We start from the raw sequence: 17,004 nt of genomic DNA, 5'->3' as shown, positions 1-17,004 counted from the left end.
TCACCATGCCACTTCCTCAGTTGTTGTCCCTTTTCCTACCCTTACCATTCCTGCTTTCTACCCACATAAATAAAGCAAGAAATATGAAAGGAAGGTGAGCTGTCCCACTCTCATTTAACAAAAAAAGTTATTCCATCCTTTCTTACTTGTTTTTGTGCTGTCAGAATGAATTAGTCTTCTCTTAATATAAAGATAGTAACTTTGTAACTCTGTTCATTTCATTTCACATGAGTAGTAGACGTTGCCATTCCAAGAAAAGATAATCAGGTGAAGCGGGTCTGTGGGGGAGACTATGATAGATTGCCGTGCGTTCAAGGTGCATTCTCACAGTGGAAAAATGGCCGTAAATGGTAAATTGTATCTATAACCTGATACACAGGGTGTGATTTTTCTGACCGTTATGGTCACAGCTCCTAATCCTCCCCAGGTGTTAATGTCAGCTTCAAGTTTAAATATGCATGTGGAAATGACATTAACATATCTATTCATGAAGTTTCCCCACAACTACAAGAGGAATAAGAATATGCAATAAACATTTAATGAAGAGAAAATACAAAAGAAATCATGTTTGAAAAGGGGGGACAAAAATATATATTATTTAAATGTTTTCTAGGCCACCCATATCCAATTTCCTGTAACACTGATGTGAAATCTGCTCTGTGTACAAACGCTATAGTTCATGTATATTTATATATAATTCATTTTGGTTACAATTAATTGTAATAAAGTCAGATAATTTATGATGACAGGTTTTGATACACATCATCATTGTATAGCCAAAAATAAGTTTTCAGTTTAATCATAATGTGTGAAACTGAAACTCAAAAATTGAGTTGTAATATATGCTTAACAAATGATAAATCACCATTACTGTGATTATGGAAACAAGACAAGAAAATTTATCTTCAGTCGTAAGATAGCGCTTTGCAGGGAGATGAGATTTATGGGGAAGCTGTTAACAGTCGCTTCTGTAACTTCAGTTGCCATCCAAGCAGTGGTAAGAGCATGCCTGACTCCAGTGGTATTTTTATCTTTGAAGGACAAAGTGATGATTCCCTGACCTTCAGACCACTAAGTAACAAAGCCGGGAATGTTCATTGTAAATCACAAGTATATCCCATTTCTTTATGCATTCTAAAGCTGGGTTCAGCATGGCATATGTTTGCAATATTGGGCACATTTCTTCAGTCAAAAAATAGAAGATTAAAAAAATTAAATGTAAAAAAATAATAATAATTTGCAGCCTCGGCTTTATATTTTTTCCCTGATTATCTTTTTGGCTGGACCGCAATAGCGGGGCCAGCCCTACAAACGTAAATGTCTGTGACTGACTGACTGAGTGAGTGATGAAGTTACACCATTGGTCACCCTACCTCCTAGGGTATTATGCTTTCGGCACGTACGGCTGCCATAGGTACTAGCTCACTCACAGCAGAACAATTAATTCTGAGGTATACAGAAGCATCTTTTCTGTTCAGGTTCCAGCAAATGCCTCCAAACTCACTCGACATTGCTTCATCCTACATCCATACGGGAAACTTGACTGGCCAAGGCAATCAATGAATCCAACTGAACATGAGAGTTTCATATGCTGAAGAGAAAACCAAGCCTTATATCATTTATTTTCTGTGACACATGATTATAATCACATATAAAATGTATACTGTATATTAAATTGGAAATATTTTCATGTTGTGCTTGGTCTACAAACAGTTGGCACAAAAGGTAAAGTTGCATTTATCTGTTCATGTTAAGTGATTTCATTTTATCTCTTCTATAATAACATTTTTATATTATTAATCTATTTTATTGAATGGTAACCTTGTGAAGATACCTTTATGACTGTAAATGTTTATTCAACTGCATAAGTAATGATAATGATCCATATACATGGGGATTGAACTTGAAAAGATCATGGTTTTGTTTCAGTTTTCAATGGCATGAAAAGTACTACAGTCAGCTATTTACTGCTGAGCTCTATTTCACTAAATAAAACATTTCAATTAACTATTCATGGCCATTTTATACATAAATAATAAGAAAGAAAAACACATATAAAACATTGATTTTGTAATGGCATAAATAAATAAATAATGGAAAACTTTAATGAGAAAAAATGCATAATGTAGTCTTTATTGTTTAAACCAAAAAGCATGTTTAAGTTCAAAACGCAAAAGAAATAGAGGAATAAGAAGAAAAACCGTTAGCAAATGGGATACTTTCAAAGCAAACAAACAAACTTACAGCGACTTCTCAGTTTTTGGCCTCTGGCCCGATCTTTTCATAGATGAATGCATTTTCGATTGTCCCTCTATTGGATTTTTTCCACTTTCTCTGATGCAGTGCTTAAAAACCTTATTCATCTGAGAGTATTGCATAAGCTAATGCAAGTTTTAGATCTTTAGATTGTAACATGATCAAGGTCAACATGCAGTCATTTAAACCAGGGGTATGAAATCAATATGGCCTGTATGGATAGGACGGCTTTCTCCAGCCCAATCAGCAGTCATTTTACTGATTTTGTGAAGATTGTAAGATCTTTTAATGCTTTATTGAATGCCTTTGAGTAGCCTCGGTGCATGACTTCAAATATAGACATTTGTCCTGCTCGGCTTTATAGCCTGATATCCAGTCAGTTGCTCACCTGTGGCTATTTGACCATTAATGACAAAAAACGATGTCTGAAGTGAAATATTTGCAGGTGATAAGACAGAAAATTGAATTGATCAACCCTAACACTAACATCAGCCCGCTTTCCATCTGGGCACATCAGATTTGTATCAGCACAGATCTCTGACTGCTATTGCCCTGTATACTGTATATCTACTGTACTTCAAGCATCATGTACTCACCAGAGGGCAGATTACTTAAGATTCAAACCTTCTCTCAACAAAATTTGTACTTTTACAGTAATGCTCTATACAGTGTAATGTCAATTTTGGACATTAAAGCCAGAGGCAATATACTTACAGATTTTGCACTTTCATAAAGCATGCCTCATTTAAAACATGTCCATGCACTTATTTGGGACCACAACTTGCATCACCCTTTCAGCAGAGGCTATCCACAACCGGTACATAGCATGCAATTTTAAAACTATAAAGTTTTCAAACACCCATATTACCCATGTGAAAAATGAACTGCTCCCTTAGTCACTCAATCAACCAATTAACCAAATTTAATTGATAATTTAGATTGAGCTGATTCAACACAGCCAGGCTACACTGCAACCAGCCCTGCTGAATCTAAACCTCACTTGAACCTTACCATCAAGTGAAGTAGTCACCACAAATTTCTATAAGCCATAACAGCTGCACCATCGTAGGTTTGTCTGACCAGTTTCTGCTTGTAATCATAACCAGCCATCTCCAAATCCACAAAATTAAACACTGACTCTGCATTCCTGCCAGACAGCCGTAGAACTGTCACAGCTATAGCCGCCCACCCTTTTTTGCCATCCTGCAGTTGTCAGTTACACACCCTCATCAGATGGCCTTTCTTGCTACACCACCAGCACCAGAAGTTGCATATGATGTCATCACTGCTTGAACCGGAACTGGCGTCACTGTCAGACTGCCCCGTTCTTCTGAGCCGACCGGCCCCATGAACAGTCAGAAGCTGCTCTGCTGGCTGAGCAGAATCGTCTCTAAGTCCTTAGCCTGTGCCAGGGCTTTGTTCAGGTTGCCAGGACCTGTGATGCGGACCAGCTGCCTCAATGCGCCGGACAGAATGCGTTGAGGGCCAGGCTGTCTCTAGCTGAGCCATTGAGCTGTGGGCAGGCTCGGCAGATTAGCCACCGTGCGTCCGCAGCGTACAGGTCAAGATTCTGCTCATGCTTCCTCTCTTTTGAGTTCAGCTGTTTTTGAGAGAGATGATTGATGTCACCTACCCAAACTGCCTGGCCAGTACCGAACTGAGGCTTTTGATGGACGGGGACTCATCACCATTGATGTCCAGGAGTGCCTGCAGTGCCTTGCCTTCCAGAGATCTCTAGTAGCGATTGGCCTGCAGCTAGAAGAATAGGAATTTTTTGTCATGGAATTTTTTCTTGGACTCACCTAGCTGCAAACCCATAAGTAAACCCTTTGCTGCTAGCCCTTTCTTGCTGTGGGGGTGGCTATCTGAGCTGTTGTCATATTCCACTAACTTATCCCCTCCAGTTTTCTTTCGTAAAGGGTTAGAAGTTCATCGTAGTTTTGAAGACCTGCTTCTGACAACAGTGTAATTATTTCAGCAAGAGGCATGCCAGACGGATCACTTCTTGAGCCATTTTGCTCATTTATTAATGCAGAAGAAATGCAAGTTCTAACATAAGCATAGGGAGACTAGAACTGGCTCGAATCCGGGTTGTCTGCTCTTTTTATAACACAACCTGCCACCAAAATCTGAATTTGCCAAACACATAACAGCTAAAGCCTAACTGTTAAGATGTGGCACAAGGAAAGCTGTTTCTGCAGCACATAAAATCAGCCATGATCTTCTTTTATTTATTTCAGTCAATTTGTCACTTTTCTGTTTGTCCTATGGACTCTTGAGAGTACTAGTAGCAGGATATCTCATACCACTCCTCACACTTCATGGTCACAGAGTGTCAGGGGTACAAAATGTTGTTTTTTCGCATAAATTCATCAGGGCTTCCGAAAGTGGTCGGGAGCTTGTGAAGGCAATTGGTCTTCCTCCCCCACAAGCAAACTGACCTAAGAGGTCGTAACCCTGAGCTACAATGTACATTACAGACTTCATCATAATCTCAAGAAATGGTGGTAAGTTTACAGTATAGCTGTTTAAGAGAAAGTGGTACAAGCTCTGTATACACTGACACTGCTAAAGGACAAGGACAAGTTATTTACAATACTGCTGCATAATCACATTACGCAAAAGCAATGTACCAGATTATTCAACACCCTCATTTTAATGTTAATGTCAATTTATAATCAAGATTGACAGCCTGGCAAAGTGCCAACTTATACAGCAGTGTTTAATGCATTCAACACTGCTAAATGATGTTTGCTAAATTATTTTAACATATTCACAACTGGAGTCAGAGGGACTGAACAGACCTACCTGTACTTACTCTAACACTTTGTCGCCTTGCACTATTGTTTATTGTTTACTGTTTACTGTTTGCACTATGTTTATGTTATTGCACTATGTTTATTTTATTTCATTTTATTAATTTTATGTTCACTGTTATCAATCACCAGACCAAAACAAATTCCTTGTATGTGTAAACCTACTTGGCAATAAAACCTGATTCTGATTCTAAGTGCTATTTGATTTTGCACAGAGGTGAACCCAAAATAGTTAAGTACTATCGTGCGCTCTCATTAATCATCTCAATGAATACACATTTAAAACTCAATATTCCACTTCATCTTCAAAGCCATTTTTTGTATCAATGTCAATAAAATGCATTCTTATTTTAAGTATATTACTGCTATGAATATATTTAGTTTGACTTTTCCACCATCAAAATTTTTAAGGTTAAGCTGCCATAATGAGGATTTTGCCTTTGTCAGGAAATGTACAGGCATTTTATTTTGGATTCAATACACATGCTTATTTAATTTTTTTATCCACCTCACCTCTGGTTCCCTTTCAGCCAGTTACAGTGCTAATTTTTGTCAATTGTAGCTAGCTTTCAGATGGGTAAATTTTAAAAGCATATTCTAGCTATTGACCAGGTTTTACTATTTTGGCATAGGCACAATGTGATTGTCAGTTAAAATCTCTGTTAAAGATGTGAGTAGCCAATAAAGCTATTGCAATGATAAATAAAACAGTGGAAAAATACCAAACTATTACCAATTCTATTAAAACAAAGGTTGGTGATGGTGTTATAGCCTTTAAGCTTATCCTACATAGTGAGGTGATGGGCAAAATTGCACAACTACATGAATATGAAAAGCACAGTCAATCAAAAATTATCATTTTTAAACTATACGCCTGTTCTGCTGAAGTGCAGAATCCAGACCTCAGACAGGACACAGTTGCTCTCTTCGTGGATAAGGCTCTGTAGAATGGAAATACATCATGTGGGTATCTTGCAATAGTAAAGTGAATTTTTCATGCTGTGTGGTTTGGTGCGATGTTCAGCTTAGCGGTTAAGGAACCAGGCTCATGGCCAGAAGACTTCTGAGGGCAATTCCTTTGTGGTAAGCTCTTAAACCAATGAGCCTCAGTTAATATATCTGCATAAATTGATAATTTTTTAAATTGCAAGATCTGTAATCCCTGGATTAAATCAAATTTCATCCCTAACTTTGATATTGAAATAAACGCATCGCACCACATTAGATTTTCATTCATTTTGGTCATCACTATACTGTGTTTGTGAAGGACAAGGGTAACGTCTGCATTTTAATTTGAACCAAAGTTTATAATCTGCGTTGATTTAACCATGTGATCAATAGCACTAATGTCAGAAAATCAGTCTTGATGAAGCTGACAACAAACAGTACAGTAGGCTTTAAAAATAGCTGTTTTAACATCATCTGTACACAGCAAACAGGCTAAACAAATATTTGCCTTTTCAGCCATGAAAGGTGAGAAGATATTTTTGCTTGAAAACATAGAAATCTTTCTCCTCTACAAGTACACTGACAAAAGAGGCCCTGATCTGTGATGTACATTACTGACATCATACCAGTCTCAAGAAAGGGCTGTAAGTTTATAACTGCTTAAGAGAAACTGGGACAAGCTTTGGATACACTGACACTGCTAACAGACAAGGACAAGTTATTTACATTACTACCGCATAATTACATTCTGCAAAAGAAACGTACCAGATTACTCAATGCCCTAATTTACATGTTAATGTCAATTTCTAATCAAGATTGACAGCCTGACAAAATGCTAACTTTTAAATCAGTGTATAATGCATTCAGCAAAATAGTTTGCTAAATTAATTTGTTTTTACATAGTCACAACTGGAGTCAGAGGGACTGAAAAGACCTGTATAAGTGTTATAAAGTGTTTGCACAGAAGTGAAAGCAACATAGTTAAGTACTATCAAGCTCTGTTATGAATCATCTCAGTCAATACACATTAATAACTCAATATTCCACCTCATCTTCAAAGCCATTTTATTGATGTCAATAAAATGCACACTTATTTCAGTTGTATTACTGCTAAGCATAGAAATAGTAAGTAAAGGATAAAACTGCTTGATTTATGCTTTTCAGCCATCAGGATTTTGAAGTTGCCATAATGAGGATTTTGCCTTTGTCAGGACATTTGCAGGCATTTTGTTTGGAATTCATATGGAGTGGTTGGGGTGATGTAAGTACAGCTTAATGGTATAGAACCAGGTTCACAGCCAGGAGACTACTGAGGGGAATTCCCGTGTGCTAAGTTCTTAAACCCAGGAGCTTCAGTGAATATACTGACATAAATGGATAATGTGCAAAATGCAAGATCTGTAATCCCTGGATTCAATCAAATTCAAAAACCTAACTTTGACTTTGAAATAAACGCATTTCACCGCATTTGTTTTTCATTCATTTTGTTCATCGCTAAACTTTAGTTCAAAAAATGTGTTTGTGAAGGACAAGGATGACCTCTGCATTTTAATTTAAACCAAAGTTAAGAACCCATGTTGATTTAATCCCGTGGTCAATAGCACTAAAGTCAGTAAATCACCTTTAATAAAGCTGTCTGCTACAGCAAACAGACTAAACAAATATTTGCCTCTTCAGCCATGAAAGGTGAGAAGACATTTTTGTGTGAAAATAAGAGATTATACAGTATATGCAAAAAATTGATTGTGCTAGAATATTGCAGAGGACAGAATGATTGTGAATGTGCTTTCTTCAAACACTGTTGTAGCATCAGAAAATACATTTTCATACATATTGCTCTGGTAAAGAATGTGTAGAATAGGGAAAGGATAAAAATACACCAGTACAGTTATGAACCCTTAGTTCAGCCATTATTGCATGTAGGATAGGGCTTACTGGAGTCTACTCATGAGAGAACATTTGTGCCCACATATAAGTTTGGATTCGTTCTTTCTTGGTTCCTAGATGAATCCTGCAGATATTGCATTCTGATCCCTTCCCTTCATGTCACCAATTTAGAGTCTGTACAGTTTTTTGTAACGATATCTGTACTTTGTGGGAGATTTTATTGTGTGCGTGCAAAGATGTTATTGCGTGTGCAAAGTGTCAGGTGCATCTGAGATGCAGCTTTTTTTTTTTTTTTTTTGAGATTTACAGTTCATTGAGGTCAAATGACCCATGTTATGACTAAAGCCATTTCCTTGCAAACATATCATGCAAATATAGGTATTGACATAATTTTACTCCTGGAGCCAGAAGGATTCTAACTGTGTAACTAGACAGAGTGGACCTATAAAGTGCAATAAAGAGTTCACACAGAGGTGAGGGTAAAATAGTGAAGTACCATCATGCCCTATCATGAATCATCTCAATGAATACACATTTAGAACTCAATGTTCCACTATATTTTCAAAGCTATTTTTTTTACAGATGTCAATAAAATTTGTCCTTATTTCAAGTATATTGCTGTTATGAATAACTAGAGTAAAGGATGAAACTGCTTGGTTTATCCACCATCAGAATTTTGAAGGTTACATTGCCATGATGAGAACCTTTCCTGGACATTTACAGGCATTTTATTTGGAATTCTGTGGAAACACAATTTTTAAAATTCTGCTAGTTTTCTTGCTAACTAATAATTTCCAAAGAATTAAAACCGTTTCTTATACAGCTGTATAATATATATTTCTGAGATGCATTTTCTATTTCAGATACAAACCCTACATAATATTGTTTTATTATGAGGGATGGGTATCCTTGCCATACTTTATAGACAGTTTTGCTTTTGGCATGCATTTTGACTGGGTTTAGCTAGCTTGCTAACGGTACCTGCTGTCACTGACTTAATCCACGGAGCGAGTGTAATGTTAGTGAGGACGGCACTAAAATGAAGTACCAACATCTGTATTGTGATTTGGTCCGGTAGGTACCAGTCGTATGGGAGCCAGTGCCATAGTGCTACTGGGTTGCAAACAAACCCTATTCATGTTTCAGACAGCTACATGACGACAAGGTATGCCCTAAAACCTCTGACTTCTATTGCAGGCTTCACCCATCCATGGGCTTGTTCTGTGGGTTTATAACTTTATTACACAGTATTGGTATTGAAATTATATCAGAATGTTCAATACATATGTTTAGGAAAAGTCACAAATGGGGAGCCATATGGTTTTCAGATTTATTGAATTTCTTTAAGTGACAATGCTCAAATTGACTGCTGTGGCATTTCTTGTGTTACTTTTTAACTTGATTTTTGTGCCTACCTTGCATGTTTTTAAATTAATGTTAGCTAGGCCTATAGATCATCTACCGACATACAAACAATTACAGTAGTAGGTCAAGCATGTATATATAGTACCCCATTTAAAACACATAAAAATATTACAAACACTTTCATTTATTTCTATTTCTTGGGAAAGCAAACAAGACTGAATCCACAACTATGTGTTTCTTTGAGCTTATGTTTGCATATATGTACGTGTATGCATGTCTCTCTTAAACATTTATATGCATTATTATTTTCAGTTACTCATAACAAACACAGTACAGCAATTTTGAAGTTCAGCTAAAGTTAGTGAATACAACTGTCATATTCAATGTATAGGCTTAAACTGCATACATTACATCACACAGAAATTCTGTTGAATACAGAAGCAATTCAGATAAAGAACCTTGCTCAAGGGCAAAACATGGGCACAAGGGTAAAGCATGGACACCGTCACAGCCATGTCAATTGGTAAATTACAGATGTTCATCTGTGTGCAATTACAGAGAACAGGGGTTCATTGGAAGGCAGTGCACACGGCTCACAATAATCTACAGGGTGGCATAAGAACAAGTGATTTGATGGGAGTGGCGTTCCACATAATGATGAAACCCATGGCACAGCTCTATTAATTTATGTAACCCCCAACTCCCCCCGCCATGCTGTCTCTGGACTGGCAATGTAATTTATTATGCGTCCTCATTGAATGTTCGCAAAGTAAATGAACGCAGCCCCCTTTTCATTATTGAATGTACAATGTTTAAAAATAGACTGTTTCTCTAAAGAAAGTCTCAATGGATTTTCACTAGCAGGCATTTGCAGGTCCACTGTATAGACTTCACAATAGCATAAAAAGTTTTTAAAAGTATTGTATGTCTAGGATGCATACAAAATATTTCAGAGATCCCATGAGAATGATCAAATAAACACTTGTTCATATAACACATGAAGAAACAAGTACACTGTTTTTAATATAAATTGTTGGGCAATTAATATTTTGCCATGGTTACACTGTCACTATATTCAATTCATTCAAGTCTTCAATGAAGTCTTCCCTTTAATCAGATTGACTCTCTGGATAACTCAAGGGAACAAATTGAAAACTCCTAAATGCCATACAGTGATTAAAATATTTAGTATTAAAATATTAGATTAATTTTTTTGGAAACAATAATCCCAATTTCAATCTCAAATTTGTGATAGGTTAGTCAAACAAATAATCAACAAATCAATTAAATCAGCTCTTTCATGAATGTGAGCTATGTTAATTAAATAGACACACAATACATTATGCATTCTCTTAGAAGTACAGGCTTTCTACTTTTAATGGACTAAACAGACATTGAGTCTGGTTCAATGTCTCAAAGTACTCAATTTTCAAAGAACTTGCAGAGAGAGATGAGAGCCCATGATATCATAAGAACAGTCTACCTTATTTGGGGAGAGGACAGAGAGAAGCAGGCACAGACTCCTAATCAACCACAGTAGGCTACTTTGAAAAAATTTATATGAACCATGAACAAATAACCAAGATCAAAGCATTAGTTTGTATGCCGTATTCAAAAAACCTTGTATCCAACATTTACGTTCAAAGAAAATAGCCACAGCTTAATACTAATGATATAATTTATCACAGCGAAACCTGCAATAAAAAAATAATTTGCATAAAAGGTATGTGGGTAGATTTGAGCAAGTAATGCCTCCTCTTAGGAACTAGAGCTCTTACAGTGGTTGCAGAACTAATGTTAATAATCCATTAAACACATTTTAAATAAAAAATACATCATTTGGTTGGTCCTTTTAAGGATGTTGTTATTGTTTTTTTTTTTTTCTATTCCCGGCCATTATTCAACACAGCCAGTGTAGGTCATACTTCTGTAGCACCAAATTCAAATCTTTACAGTGAACAACTGGATCTCGAGGACAAAGGTGTGATTACATGCTAGCTACTAATTCAAAATAAAATAAGTTATAATTATATTTGATAGAGCACAAACCAAACTGATCAAACATGGAGGCAAATTAATCTATCTGCATTGTAATAGTATGCTCATTTTCCAATCACATTTTCTGAGTGTGATGATTAGTTCAAAGGCTATATTTTTATATACCCTTCAAACAGAACTTCACCACCTTCCAACTAACCTTCCCATATTCCTTCAGTTCCCTGAAAGGAAGGAGAACAATTCTCAAATAATGAATAGTAATAATGGGCTGTAATAATTAAGGATCGCAATAAAATATGATGACAGCATGTACTGTATGTGCAACGGCAATCACAATGTTCAGCATTTCAATGCTGCCTGATTGCATGTCCTTTGAAATTGAAATTGAGTTGACCACAAGCTGCATTTTTTTACAGTGATGATTTTAAATTGCAGGGTTGTCACCTACACAGAATGTATACAGTATATATTTTTAGCATTCTGTATAGGCACCATGCATCTTAGGACATATCAGTAGGAGTTCAGGTCACCTGTTTTACATATAAACTGCCATTTGTAATTACATGTGTTCTGTATTGGTAAAGTAAACATGGGACTGCACACAATTGGGTAATCAGTAACTGGGTTACATTTTTAATGAAAATAGATGACCATGCATTGAAATAACCATGTTAAGCTGGCAAAGTAACACTTGCACAATAATAAAAAAAGTGCTGTTGCAACACTGAGTATTGCAGAGAAAAAGAATCACAAAAGTAATGATAACCAGCTTCATCTTTACAGGTTAGTGGGGGGCTTAACTTTGAGAGCGGATTTGCCACAGCCCCACTTGGGCAAGCCACTGGATCAGCGCTGGATAGTTATGTTTCAATTGTCAGACATGAGGAAGTTCAGACCTCTCACCAGTATATACAAAGCAAATGAAAAGGGAGTCCCTTCTTCCACACCAGCACTGTTCAAGTCAAACACATTCCTAGTGCTTTCGATTCACTAAGGGAATACAGTGCTGGTCCCACTGTGAAATCTCCCATTTAAATTGGGTGCTTCATTGCATGGGCACTCACACAGAAACAAAGGTAACATATGACGCAAACATGCTCGGTGCTCTTGTTCACTGAAAAGTTGCGTATAGTGATTGCATTACTCATACCTACAGCGATGTCTGGTGATCACGGTACGTCTTACCATTCTAAGCAGTCAAAACAACCCTGGTGTGTGTCCGCAATATATATATATATATATATATATGAATAAATACTGCAAGTACATATGAATAAATGAAAGCATTTTAAAGAATTTCAAATACAGTGCCGTGAGTATTTGCCCCCTTCCTGATTTCCTCCATGATTGCGTATTTGTCACACTGAATGGTTTCAGATCTTCAGACAAAATGTAATATTAGACAACAGGAAACTGAGTAAACACAAAACAAATTTAAAAAAATATATTATTTCATTTATTTAATGATCAACCGATTAACCAAATTTAACTGATAATTAGATTCAGCTGATTGAACACAGCCAGGGTTGATTGCAGCCAGCCCAAGGCTGTTAGGCTGAAATGAAACTGCTTATCATGAGAAGGCTGGGGGTTTGAGGGACTTTGAGACATCTGGAGCTGCCCCACAGTGGGGGGACAATGGGGGGCAATGCCCCCTGTGAGCTCAAGCATTTGCATCATATTTAGAGGTTAAAAGCTTTCTTGGAAACACTGTACATTACATGCCATTATCTTGTGATTTCCCTTGATAATACATTCTGCTGGTAGCACTCATATGCATCCCACTGAGACCAAACTAGCAATAATTCATATTTTGCAATATGTCTGTATATTATTAACATGTTTCTCAGTAAAAATTACAATATATTGCACTTTTCAGGTAACTGTTTCTTATTTTCAAAATATAAGTAAAATAAAAGTCATGACGTGTAGTGAAATGCCAAAAAATGTTATCCGAACATGTAACAACTGTCACAAATATATGCCAACTCAACTTGATCGCATATATTGAATAATATACAGTATGCTAGTTTTTATGGGGATATTTAGTAACAGTACAAACAGATAGAGTTGAGGAGATAGCAATTCCTATGTAGTGGTAATGGGAGCTGTAATTCACTTTACACAATCACCTCCTGCGATAGTCATCTAATGACCATCAGCAGTTTCATAGAACCCTGGTTATTGCATATGGGTCAGCGTTGCTCAGTCATTAAGAAACCAGGCATCATTTCCCAGCTCACTTATTAGTTTGGCCTCTTTCCACCCTCGAGCAAGTAGCTTAAATTGAGTCATAAACATTTAACCAATTCATCTAATAAGCACAATATGCACTGTGTCACCCCGCATCAGGTATTCCGCAAAATAAATATATATTACGATGAAATATGTGGTTTAACACTTGCTTCACGTTACCCTTTGAGTACCTCGCAGGAATTAACAGGTTCAGACACCGAAACTTTCTAAGTTGTCTGCATCTTCAAGAAATTCACATACATGCCCTTTACTTTCTCTCAGTTAATATTATTCATGCATGTTACCTGGGCCTGTACGGTTATGCGATAGCTGGTGGTAATCTGTGAACTTCTTGCAGCGTGTTGGCCTTGCTGTCTGAATACACGCAGCCCATTCTCCACGCTCCGCTCCCGATAAGTGCATTCAGGAGACCCTCCAGGCCTCTAGGTTTAATGTGAACTGAAAATTGTTGATGATGCAATCATCAAGCAATGCCTACACATCCAGAGTGGGCTGCAGATTGGAAAGAGAGAGAGAGAGAGAGAGAGAGAGAGAGAGAAAAAACACATTTACGGAAGCGGCACTAAGACTGTGCTTGAGAACTACAACGAGTCCCTCTGGTGATGTAATCAAACTGCTGGAATAGGGAAATGAGTCTGGGGAGGAAGGGTTGTTATGGGTTGGGAAAAGCAGCCCATGGCCCATTTCCCTTACAATGAAATCATTTGAGTCTTTGGGGAGGTGGAAGAGGGTTAATGTTGGTGTTAAAGTCTGTGTTAGTTCCTAACAGACAAGAGCCGGAAGACAATTTGTCTATAACAGTGTGTTATTGACAACACATTTGCATAACAATCGCTGGTCTACACGGCCTACAATTAAATAATTCACACAAATGCCCTAGCATGGCATGTGCTGTGTCAAAGTGATAAAATGGGCTCTCTGTACTATGCCTCAAATCTAAGTAGTACACACACTACACAATAGTACACATCTATGAGTCAGGATAATTTATAATAATTTCGGCAGTTGTTATTATTATTGTTATTATTAATAGTAGGATTATTTTTAGTATTATTATTATTAGTCCCATGCAGTGAGTGCTGAAATATTTGATGATTACTGTGCTCAGGTTTTATTACTGTAAAACATACTATATTACATCCCGTTACATTTAGCAGACACTCTTAACCAGAGGGACTGCGGCATGGTGTCCGATGGCTCCTGAAGAGCTGGACAGCTCCTGTCCTGAGGCAGCCCCTGTCCACGGAGTCTCGGGCTGCAGCACGGGAGCTGTCCGGTGCTGAAGCAGGGATAGAGCTGTAGCACATCGTTCCTTTCTGCTGGCACCCGTTTTCTAATCACCTGCGCCGGGATAAAGTCGGCCAGGCAGACTCTTGGAAGGAGAAGCCGCTGCTCTGCCTCTCTGCACGGAACTGCACTGTTCCCTCTCCGTCTGCTTCTTTCTCTTAAATTTACTCCAGCCTCCAACAGCAGAATGTGCCAGAACTGCCGCCAAGCTGGATGGGACTTCCCTGTGACAAGCCCACGGCCAGTGTCTGCAGAGCTTTTTTTTGTGGGGGGGGGAGGGGGGGGGGGGGGGTAGTTCTTTAAAAGTATTCCCAGCTAATGCAAGAACATAAAATGTACTAATACCTTCTGTAATTCTTTTGAGTCCTTATCTGCCATGTCACCAAGTCCGTCCTAGGTCACATGACAGCAACTTACAATAGAGTTGTAACAGTTATGACAGTAATGTGAGCAATAGTATCTGATTTGGATTCACAGACCAGAAAGCGTAAGACAAACTTCAATAAAGCACTAAACCTAACTTACTACCACTTAAGCGCATTATACATAATAATACAAAACCAAGTCTTGACTGCCACAGAATTCCTTGTCTTATTCTGACTGATTCTTTGTCTGGACAAGGCTGCCACTAGAGTTGCCTCTGTACTTCAAAGGATCAACTGAAACTTAGACCCAGTTAAATAGCATTACTACATTTAATTGAGCAATGCAGCTATGAAGACACTCTTCAACTCAGCTTCTCAATTAGCTTTTTAAATAAACGCCACTGTTGTGGTACAAAATGTTACTGCTATAAAAGCATGCCCAGCTAATTAATTAACAATATACAATCAAAATCGTACCAATGACACCAACAACATGAAGTAATAAAACTACCCACAGAACAAGTGCTCAATGAACTAAGCAAGACAAAACATAAAGTATGAAGTAACCAAAAAAAATCACTTCAGCAAAGCCACTGGCACTCACTATGAAGAAATGATAAATAGACTTCAACCGAATACCCATATTAAATCGAGCATATTAATGCAGCCTTATGTTCCAATATATATTGAAAATTATACTCTACATTCTCTATCCATTTTATTTATTTTTTCGCATCAATACAATATTGTGTAGAATGCATAGATCACAGATAAGCTGCTGATTCTGATTATCTGGCTGTAAACATCTCTTCCATTACACAGCTTGGCATAATGTCCTCAGTCATTTTTCTACTTTTTCCCCAGCATACGCAAAAGTTGAGTTACCACGACAAGTACTAAATCAAGACTATGCTCACGTTTATATCAAGTGGAAATGAATTATTGCTGTGCTGTTGCTATGTAGTCTAATGGGCTATAATAAAATCTAAAAAAATATGCAAAATAACATTTACTAGGTTTATAGTTGATTAAAATAAATAATAATAAATCATGTAAGTTGCTAATGAAAAGAACAGGACATTGGAAATATAGTGCAATGTATCTCTTAGGAGGCAGTGGCATAGCATAATGATTATGGAACTGGCTTGTACCTGCAAGGCTGCAGGTTTGATTCCCAGGTGGGGCACAGCTGATTTACCCTTGAACACAGTACTTAACCTTAACTGCTTCAATAAACACCCCCGGGGTATAAATTGATTTTTATGTAAAGAGTGTAAGCTATCACTCTGTATACGAATGTCTAATAAATAGCAAAAAAAGTTAATTTAACTGCATAAGAGCAATATATGTTTCTCATAATGGTATGCACTGCATAAACAGAAGTCAAAAACAAGCTGATGTTGTTGTGTACATGTAGCAGTGTTCTGTGGAAAGGTGAAAGAAGTGAATGAAAGAATGGCCTCATACATTTCTCTCCAAAAGAGGAAATCAATATTTGCTCACATTATAATAAGAGCCTGGTTTAAGCAGTTAATATAATGCAGGGTAGGTACATTTGTCAGATTTTATAGAGCTTAAAATGTAGCTGTTAGCCTTTCTACCTTTATATAGCTGTTTCATATTAATATGTGGTAAACGGGGCCCATTGTGCAGTGAAATGTCTCGGGTAATGGCTGGTAAACACATTTTCAAAGGTAATTTCCCTGTGAAATGTGCATGGCAAGCTCAAATGATCATTTAGATAACCCTGCTGCAGTATTGTTGATTTGACTAGCATACATTAGCACCTCTGTAGATCGACACCATTGACACCTTCAACCATTTTA

At 37.3% G+C, this 17,004-nt stretch overlaps 1 protein-coding gene across 1 annotated transcript in view; it reads right to left on the bottom strand.

The window, feature by feature from the left end:
- LOC118223930 (SLIT and NTRK-like protein 5) overlaps nt 1-17,004 on the bottom strand; it is a 396,174-nt gene that overhangs the window by 32,122 nt on the left and 347,048 nt on the right. The window contains exon 2 of the transcript XR_004764523.1: nt 13,811-14,018. The gene's annotated coding sequence lies outside the window, so the exon portion shown is untranslated. The remainder of the gene's footprint in view (nt 1-13,810; nt 14,019-17,004) is intronic.

The sequence above is a fragment of the Anguilla anguilla genome, chromosome 3, assembly GCF_013347855.1.
Source record: "Anguilla anguilla isolate fAngAng1 chromosome 3, fAngAng1.pri, whole genome shotgun sequence".
Taxonomy (NCBI): domain Eukaryota; kingdom Metazoa; phylum Chordata; class Actinopteri; order Anguilliformes; family Anguillidae; genus Anguilla; species Anguilla anguilla.
Note: the sequence above shows the minus strand (reverse complement) of the source record. Positions and strands in the feature narration are given on the sequence as shown.